Source organism: Heliangelus exortis, chromosome 3 (assembly GCF_036169615.1).
Source record: "Heliangelus exortis chromosome 3, bHelExo1.hap1, whole genome shotgun sequence".
Taxonomy (NCBI): domain Eukaryota; kingdom Metazoa; phylum Chordata; class Aves; order Apodiformes; family Trochilidae; genus Heliangelus; species Heliangelus exortis.
The window spans coordinates 14,273,506-14,284,011 of record NC_092424.1 but is presented as its reverse complement, the minus strand read 5'-3'; the positions used below and the strand labels follow the sequence as shown (position 1 = coordinate 14,284,011).

The following is a 10,506-nucleotide window of genomic DNA, read 5'->3' as shown; positions in this document are numbered from 1 at the left end:
CATCGCTGAATGATACAGTTTTAATACCGGCATAAAACACAGTGATTTCCACAGTGACTTTTCAGGCATCCATGAAACTACTGCAAGTGCTGAGAACATCAGCTGCCATAGGCTGCCATCAGAATGTGCCACTGCAGTTTCTGGAAGAAGCATATTTCACTTTATCTCACAAAAAAGGGGGCAAATATTTTGAGATTTCTGAATCTGCTTTCAAATGAAACTAAAAGGATTGATTTTTCAGAGGTATTCAGCACTAGGTTTCCTTTGGACTACCGTGAATGCAGCAGCACTGAGTGACTCATAAATATTAGGCCTTTTCTGCCTGGCTTACCAGCCTCACAAAGTGGACAGAATCTTTCAGCGTCTCCTTGGATTTGAGAACTTCATGCTCTAAAGCAGTGACTCTTCTTCACTAGCAAGGATACATCCCACTGTCTTGTCATCTTTTAGATGGTGAGTTGTCGTTAAGGCCCAGTGGTATCAGCCAGGCTTCTGCTCACTCACCCCCCATCCCCACTGTGGGTCAGGGAGGAGAAAATCCACCCAGAGGCTTGGTAATTGAGACGAGGACAGGGAGGTTTGCATTCCCCAGTTACAATAACAGGCAATAAACAGTCAGGTTCAATTTGGGAAGAAAAAAACCCCTAATTTAATCTACAAGGAGAAAGAAAAAACATGGCCAGATCTTAATGCCTCTACCCATTTGTGTCTTTTTCTGGCAGTGCTCTCATCTCCTCTCCTCTGTTCTGCAGATCTCATATATATATATACACATATTTGCAGTTTTGAGAGGTACATCCAGCTTCCCAAAACTGCTCAGCCTTGGGCAGAGGTGGGGCCAGGACTGGAGCCAGGGGGAACTCCCAGCAGCTTCTCACAGGAGCCACCCCTGTGGCCCCCCTGCTTCCACAACACCTCTGCACTAACCCAAGTCACTGTATCTTGCTATTCCTTTCTTAAACATATTTAACCTTTGCTGCCTAGCAAGTGGTCAAACTTGAAAGATGGAGGTACAATACCACATTGTGATACCAACCTGAGGTACCACAGCAAACCAGACAGTGCCATAATTAGATCTAATTTATTTTGTATGGTAATTAGCCATACAATAGTTAAGATGTTTGACAGTTATTAGAGTTTGAGAGTAAAAATGGGATTTTTTAAGTGTCAGATCCCTGCTGTACATTTGAAAAAATGGATGTGTGGCTTTTGAAGCATAAGCCACCACTCCAACTTGGTTTCTAAACTGTGGCACTTCTCTGATGTGAAGAAGCCTTAATTCTGAAGTGATGTTTGCCTAATAAATTTTAGGCTGAATGTAAGCCAGAAAGTTGTATATTCCCGTCAATGAGTAGTGCATGCTGAAGCCATTGCATTCCCAGGCCTGTGTCAAAGTTAGAAAGTAAATGCTTTTTGCTCTGTCTTAACAAATCAGAGGCCTCTTGAGGGCTTTGAGAAATTTCCATCACAGCCCTCTGTCAAAATTTTGATTGTGTTCATGGTAATGTAATTGGTAGCAAGTGTTGGATATACTGTACAAGAACTAAAAAAAACAAAGCACAGAGAAAAGGAAAAAAAAAGTTGGATGAGAAGCTAAGGAGAAATATTGTTTCCCCTTGTTCTGTTGAAGGTCCAGATAATCTTTCTTCTTAGACTTGAAAATCAGCAGCAGCAGGTAGGGTTCATGAAGACAGTGCTGGCTGAAGTTGAACTACAGACCTTTCCAAACAGCAGCAGAGTGCAGAGTCAGTTTGGATGTTATAGCCAGGGGATTTATTTCGAAGTTGTTACTGATTTTAAGTGGTGGACTCACTTGTTAATGTGCATTGGCAATTGAAGCTTAAAACACCATGAGACATGGGTTGAGTATGAATTCGAAAAATAGGATACATATCAAATAGCAATAATTTCATCTTCACAATATAGAGCAAAATGCACATAAACAGGACATTGTTGATACTTATTTTGTAATTCACCCTCTATTAACTGCTGCTTAAATACCTCATAGACTGGTGGTCGCCTTATAGTTCAACGCAAAAAAAAGGAAATAATTGTGTAAGACTTTATTTGAATTCCTAGATTTCTATGCTTTGCCATTCTCTTTCCCTTTTTCTCCCAGTAATCTGCTGACCTTCTGTAGCTGGAAAAGGCTGCGGATTTTGTTTCAAAAGCACCAGAGGGACAAAGGTGTATAGAAAAAGGCATATCCCATTTAATGAGTGGATGCATCACAAAAAGTACCCCTTAGTGCAGGTGAGTCTGGGAAGTTGCACATGTCTAATTAATGCAGAGCCAAATTTACTCCCATTTATGAATGTTCTTTGTTGTCTGCTTTTAAAAGTTGTTACATTTGAAGGTTGATGATTCAATGGTTTATTATTTTTCTTGAAGATTGCCTGACTTGAGGAGAAACTTAAAATATTCACAGACTTTTACTCCCCTCAGCAACAAACTGTCTTGACTGCTGTGCAAATTCCCCTCTGATGTGCAGAGAGGACACGGGATGGTGTTCTCAGTGTGACTGTGGAAGTGCTTCTTCAGCTCTGTTTGATCAAACACCTCCTTGTGTTTTTTGAATGTGAAGATTCACAGCGTATGTGTAAGGGAGGTAGTGGTATTGCTTAGCACTGTTACACCATCATCTCTGGGATGAAATCAAATTGGCAAGAGGAGGTATTATTAAAATATAAAAGGTATATTTGGTTTCCTATTATTTGAACAGTTTGTTCCTTATGAGAGGATATTCTAAATCCTATGGCAGCTCTATTTCTTGGAGTCTTTGGTGAGCAGTACAATCTGCCTGCTCTGGTATGATGTCTCTGATAGAAGCCCAGAGCAGAGTGAGATTCTGTGAAAAACCTTATCAAAAGCCTTTTGGAAACCTAAATATAATACACCAACTAGATCACTGGTATCCTTGTGCACATTGACTTTTTCAAGGCACTGAATGTATTTGAGAGCTAGTTATTTCCTCTTGGCAAGCTAGCCTGTGTTTGTCTGTTGTGTGTTTACTGAAGAAGAAATAGAGATGCCCCAAGCTTCTGCCCACTGTGGCAGAACTTCTACACTTGCAGATCTGTCAGGTCATACCTATGCTTTTAGTTGAGACTTGCTTGTCTGTCCCCAGTTTCATTCACAGTCCTTCACTAACACTGTGGTGTGGTTTTTAGAAGACAGGAGCTGCTGCCAGGGGCCTGCATGTGCTGCATCAGCTGCCCCCAGCCAGGGGAGCACAACTACAGAATAGTCAAGGGGTTTGGTCATCCACATGGAGAGCTAATTGCTTGGTGTCTGCCCTTATCTACTGCCTTGTGCCTCTGTTATCAAAGTGTGTGACCGACTGCCTGGAGTTCATGCAAAGGACAACATTGAGGCACAACTGTGCTTATTTACTATAAAGTCTTCTTTGCCTGTAGGTCATGCATACTTCCATGTATTTCTGCATACCTGATGTACACAAATGACTACAAACAAATCAGCTGGGATCATGCACAGGTGTCAGCAGTGAGAGATCCCTAATTTGAATCCCGATTTCATTTTGCACCTCAGTTTCATGGTTTCATTAGGCACATGTGAAGAGACCATGTACAAACAAAGGTACTTTGAATATACCAATGAGGGGCATAGTAAGAGATTTAGAAATTTGCTTAAGGCACACCTGGTACTCCGTGGTGCAGTGCTACATATCCATTCTGTTTAACAACACCATTTACTATCAATCCATCATTGCAGTGTACTGATGGGATGCCACTATAAAGCCCTCCAAGGGTTTCCACCAGTCTAATGAAATGAACAGGTATGATGTACATTTTGGAAAATGAAAATGTTGTATGAATAGATGTATTTCTGACAGGTATGTTCTTTATGCTGCTTGCTCTGTGCTAGACCACTACATAAATACCCTTGTTGTTTTAATTCAGGCATGACACTATCACATTCTGTTATCAACTGCTGGGTGAAAATATATTTTTGCTAAGGTGCTGACATAGTGTAGTTTTATTGCTACTTGCACCATTCAGATTTCAGTATCACATAAGGGAGGTGACACTTCTATTTATAAATGTATTTTTTAAGCTGCTAGTTTCACTATTAGTAAATAGATAAATAAGGGTTTATTAATATACATGGGTTATATGTCATGATGGTCTTTTAGCTATGTTCTAAGCTATCAGTAGAAATTTGCTGCCAATATATAAGCTTACATTATAGTTATGTTTTGATTTCTATGGTTATTATCAGGAGGAAACAGGTAGCCTTGGAAGTCAACAGAATGAAGAAAAGAATTATGTACACTTTTGGTACCATCACAGTTTTATCTAGGTTAAAACTTACTAGGAGGGTAAAAAAGCACTGCTTTTGCAAGTGAGGCTCTTAGAAGAAATGTGGTTTTTTGGCAAAAGTGCAGGAGATAACAGTAGGGGTATATAAATATTCCCAGTCAAAGCTTTCCAGTTGACACATGCACTTAACCCTTTCCTATATACTTAATGGTACTACTTTCTTATTCTGCTCCTGGCAGCTTTTGCCTTCTTTGTGCTGTTGTTACTCCAGGGTGGAGGGCTTTTTCTTGCTGACAGTTCTATTCTTTGACTCTCAAGTTCAGTCTACTGAAAGGGAAATAAAGCATCTTGTTACTACACAAAGATTTTTTTTTTGTCCTTGTTCTCATACAGGACTGGGGAAAAGTTTTATTTAAATGGAAGGAAATATAGGTAACTCCCTCGTCAAAAAGCATTGCTTCCAAATGCAGATTTGTGGAAGTATTTGGGCAGAGAACCCTGAATACAGGGTTGGTAGCTTTAAAGTCTTAAGAACTAACTGGGGAAAGCTTTGGCACAACTGTGGTTTAGTATTAGCCCCTGCTTAGAACAGCCATCAAACTCCAGTATTCTTTCCTCTTTCTGGAATGGAAAGCAAAAGCATAAACATACATTATCCTGCATATTTTATGAGATCTGAATTTACCAGTAAATTGACCTTTCTTTATGTTTCAAGCTAGACTAGGACCCATGACTTATAGCAAAAACTCCTGTAGTCCTCATGCATTTTCCATATTCCTCAAGGGAGGAATTCCTCAAATCTCAAGGGAGATTTGATGTTGTGTCTAAGAACTTGTGCTGTCTCTCACACTTGCACATAATCTGTTTGGGTGATGGGCCAGCATTTTGGGGTTCCAGTACATGACTAGGGTGATTAAAACATCTGCTCAAAGAGGATGCTGTTATTCTCTTTGTGTCCTTGTTAATACTGGCAGCCTCAGAAATACAATCTGTGAGTTCACTAATACTCCAGGGCATTTTCTTTCTTGTTTTCCAAGCATTAACTCTGAACAGCTCCCAGTGATAACTGTTTAGGGAAATTACTGTCCCAGTAACTTAAACCACAATGATTTCTAAGCTTAGCTATTACACATCTCAGAGTTTCTCTCAGCAGAATAAAGAAAAAGGAAGGTTTATTATTCATCTTCAGAAAATGTTTCTTTGGCCAGGCTTAAACATATATGAAGGAGCTCATGAAAGGGCCTGGCACTTCACTTGAGGCTATCGTGATCTGTAGTCAAGCAGATGCTCTTTTTTTTTACCTGTGTAAAGGAGATGGGACAGAAAGGAGTTGATGTTAGATGAATATTCAGGGCCACATCAACCAACTGACCTACAAGTAAGAGTGGTGTCTCTAACAGTTTCTAAGATCAGGAGACACTAAATACTTTAGATCATTTGCTTTCCAAGGCTGCCAAGTCCTGGCTCACTGTGTAGTCAGTGGGAAGTAGGCTGAATGCTGGAGGTAGCAGATTATCTGTATTATGTGCATTGAATATGGTCTCTAGGTCTCTCCACTGTTTGCAGTAGCAGCAATCCATATCAACCACACTGTCCTGGGCAAGACAGCAGTAGGCACATAAATCTTAAGAAGCCTTAAAGACTGCCCCACAGTTGCCTGTAGCAGTCCTACATCAAAGTTAATGGTTGACATCTGTTCAGTTGAGGTGCTTGTCTAATATCTAAATCCAAAATATAAAATATTTCCAACTTGATTACAAATTTGATTACAAGATTAAGATAACTACAGTACAGCCTCCATCAAAAATTTCACTTGCAACACTTCCCTGTCTCTAATAAATATTAAGGGTGACATAAGATTACAGTCTCACTGTTGGTCTAACTAAAGGCAGTATTCTCTGCCCAGTGATATGCAAGGGTTTATTTCAGGGGTAACTTGGAAGTGCTGGCTGTTCCACATCATAGCAAGGAAGATACTAACATATTCTATTCCCATGAAAATAGTGTAGAAATTATTAGGTAGCAGCTGCTCTGTAGATTTTACTTCTGAGAACGTGAACTAGAAGTTGCTTTATCATTTTCTTTCTTAAGTGAAAATAAAATTGCCCATTGATTTCTAAGTGTTTTTAATCTTAAGGTTGACAGGCTGATCACAGTCTTATTTTTCTCAAGATTAATGGTTTTCCTTACCTGTCTTTCTCTCCTCTCTCTTTTCTTTTCCCTCCTCCTAGCAGAGCCAAATTACTAAAACATAACAGATGCTGACAAACAAAAAGAACCCTTTGTGCATTTTATTTATCATGAAAGTGCTAAAATTTTAGCTTTTCTTAGCTCATTTAATCATTTTGACAAGATGACAACATGATGTATCATCACCAGACAGATGACACTAGACAATGACAATACTAATCCTGCAGCAGGTCCTCAAGGGAGATTCGTATTGTAAAAATTGACATATATTGTATCAAGGTGAACATAATACATTTAGGAAAACAGCAGGCTGCTACTTGGTGTAGGTCAGTATATCTCTTGGTTGTTATCACTGTTGAGTCTGAGTTTCTGCTAATCTCAGCTGCTTTGGAATTTGGGCTCTGGTAAAGCAGGCAGATCCTTGGTGCCAGCCCCCACTTCTGAAGCTGTTGAGATGCTGACAGATAGGAAGTACACTGGTGTTTGCTTAATGGTTATTTCCCCAGGGGCTCCTGTCAGTGCTGTTGGCAGGGAAACAGGGGAATTACCTTGGAAATTGCTAACTCACTTTTACTGAATGATAGCCTGGTGCATTGCAAAACAAATTTGACCCATTTGTAAATGTATGATCTGCCTCCAGAAGGAGAGGAAACTGTTCCTTGCATATACGTTGCCACGCATCAAGTTTACAGGTTATATTGTGGTCAACAGGGACTGGCCTTGGATGCTTTAATTAAAGGGAAGGGTTCTCTAAAACATGTGACCTGTTGAGTGGTCCTGGGCAGAAGAAGGTGAAGAGTCAGGAAACAATTCCTGAGAGGAGGAGGGCAGGGTAGGAGAAAAAAGCAACAGTTTAAATTTTTTTAAAGCTCATTTTCAGAGACCATGGTGATCAGCATGGTATAAGATTCAGGCAAAGAGAAACTGTTTATCCCTACATGTGATGAATGGCTGTCCTGCAATACAAGGTCTCATTACTCTTTTTTCCATGGAGCAAATAGTGGTGGTCAGAAAACCAGGCTGCAAGCTGGAGGAACAGCAACCTGGTGTTGGAAGGATATGTTTGCAATATATTATGCTGCTCATTTTGCTTCACGGATTGTTTACTGTGCCCACACGTTGAGCTGCTTTTAACTCATGTACAGACTTTTATCTTTCACATTTTTCTTCCTGGCATTAGCATTTTTTCTCTGTGACCTGTGTAAGAAACACACAGCCTGAGCTGAGAATGTCAAAGCCTTACTGATGCCTCCCATATGTTGACATATCCCGAAATACACTTTTCTCAATTTCTTTGATATATTCAACATCACAATCCCCATATGGTTACTGCTCCTTTGTGTATTCCAGTGGGAGTTTATCTTTTGCTTTTCAAAGGTTTGCCACAGAGACTATCCTTAGTGGAACATCATTGCATGCCTGGTTCACCTAATTATCTTCCCAAGTTACAGCTGCATCTGGTACTGTGTTAAATTGGGGAAGGCTTTTAAAGTTGAATATCTGAATACCGGAACCTGTAGGAACACCAAAGAGTGAACAGTATGCATTGTATGTTGAACAGGAGCATTCAGTGACAGAAGCTATCACAAGCAGGTAGCTTTTACTTCCTACCAGCTGCAGCTGACAGTGCCTTAATTTCCACGGCCAAACTTGGGGAATCACAGTGAAGGGGCCTCCCCTCCCCCTAAAGTGACCAGAAATACTCTTCTATTACAGCAAATTTACAACATGCTACATGCTCAAGGATCTTTGCTATTACAGTAATGTAGTTCCAACCATGCAATATGAAAATATGAGTTTCTTAATGACACTGCAAAGTCAAATCTGGGTGCTCATAAATCTGTGCCTTTTCACAGCCTTTTCACACCGGGGTAATGTCCATGACAGTGATGAAGTGGGATAGAACAAGTGCATTGGCCTGCTAAAGGTTCATTTTGCAGGGGGCAACCAGGAGTCACTGAAGCCAGCGAGTCATGCTGAAAACAAATTGTAAAACAGCCTTTGGATTATATTCTATGTGGTTTCAAACCAGAAAATACATAAAGAACTGTAATGTTCTACCCCTCAGCCCCTAAATCCGCTCTTGGTCCTTTCTCCTTCCTCTTGTTAGTCAAGTTCAAGCAGATGGTGAGTATCCAAAGGCTTCAAATCAGTAAAAGGTATAGTCTAAGGTGTGTGGCATATGGAGTATTTATACTTCCTGCCTATATTCTTCTAGTATAGAGTTTTTTTCTGAGAATAATTGACTGCTTATAGATATTGATTGTATAACTACAACAGCCTAGTTCTTCAGGCTAGAGATGTATGAATATATGCACATGTATGTCTGAAAAAAGCAGATGCAGACACGTGAGAGCCTTCTTTGATCCCCAAGTCTCTCAACTAACTAGCAAATACATATCAAAGCTCTGACAAAGCAGCTAAAAAGGCAAAGACAATGTAATACATTTACCTGAGGTTTCTACTTCTCCAGTTTTTCAACAATGTACTCACACAGTGTGAACCACTGTAAATCCTGGAGCTCTGTAGCAATGTCACACAATATGCACCAGTGTGTTACACACTAAATCACAGAGTTTTACCAAAGGAGTTGCAATATCAGCTGCTTTCCTACACTGTTTGGATTTATGGGGAAGGTTCATCAGTGGCAGATAAGGTCAGTTTGTGCTGCTGTTGTCACTGCCCAGAGATTGAGAATTAAGTGTTTTCTGATAAATTCTTTCTGCTTCTCACTGTCCCCTGTCACCCAGAAAATGAACTCTGGCAAAAGCAATCAACAGAGTGGCACAGCCAGTGTGGATTCCAGGCACATTTGAGAGATACTTTTGATCTCCTAACGCCACAGTTCTCTGGTTTACTCTTAATGAAAACTTGTGGAACTTTCTGCCAGGGCACACGGGTACTGTAGAAATGAGGACTGCCTGTGCCTAACTAGGTTAGATAGATATAGTGAGTTAAGAATATAACGTGAAACTCTATGGCTGAATCAACATTCATTTCTATAATGTGGAATTTCATATAATGCTTGGAATAACAGCCCATGTGAAATCAGAAGAAAGTATCAGTGTCCCAGAAATGGCAAAATTAGGTTTCTGAGAAAGATATAAACTGTGGAACATGCAAGGCAACCTCTTTCCCAGAAAGCTGGGATTTTCTCAAGGCAATAGAATCTTTAACTACTTAAAAAATCAAACCAAAACAAAAAAACCGCAACAAAACACACAAAAAAACCCCAAACAAGCAAAAACAAACAACCCCCCCCCAAAAAAGAAAAAAACCAAAAAAACAAACAAAAAAACCAACATAAAAAGCCTCCTGAGATAATAACTTCTGTTCTTAAGTCATATCTGTGGTGAAAACACTCCTCTGGTCAATTAGCTGGGTGGAGAGGTTTGTCTTTACCTGTATGAGTGACAGCCAACTTTCAGAACTATATAACTAAAACATTGTAAAAGCATTATGCTTATAGTCTTTGCTCACAGTTTGCCTACCTATAACCTTTAATTCCAAGTCTAACCAAGGATCCTTGGTTTGAGAAGTAAAAGTTGGTATATATGTGCCTTTATGAAGGTCTGTAAAATTCAGAATCACTGCCATGTTATGTTTTTCTTTTTTAAATACGTTTTTTCAGTCACCTCAACATATTCTAAACACTTATACAGTTCAAAATGGATCTAGAATTTCTGTCTCAAAGAACTTAAAATCTAATTTCAAACATAAAAGAATAGGTAAGGTAGCAAAACAGTAGACATATTTGTGGCAAAGCACTTAGGTCTGTGCATGCAAATGAAAAAAGAAGTTAATTTTTATATACCAGAGACTGGATTATGGATTTCAAGGGACTCTCCCAAGTGTCTGTCACATGAAAAGGGAACCCATAGAACTGTGGTCTCTCTCAGTAGAAAACATAGTAGTACCCTATTTTCCTTGCAGTTTTAGATCTAGAGTAAGCAACTAGAATATTCTGTCCTGGGATGGCCTTTACACAGGATTTGCTGCAACTATCCAACAACATAAGAAACTTAACTTGGGGTGC

At 39.7% G+C, this 10,506-nt stretch overlaps 1 long non-coding RNA gene across 1 annotated transcript in view; it reads left to right on the top strand.

Annotated features, from left to right (window-relative positions):
- The first annotated feature begins 817 nt into the window (after window positions 1–817).
- The window catches only part of LOC139794150 (uncharacterized), a 35,590-nt gene continuing 25,901 nt past the window's right edge, over window positions 818–10,506 (top strand). The window contains exon 1 of the long non-coding RNA XR_011724981.1: window positions 818–2,253. This is a non-coding gene — a long non-coding RNA (uncharacterized lncRNA). The remainder of the gene's footprint in view (window positions 2,254–10,506) is intronic.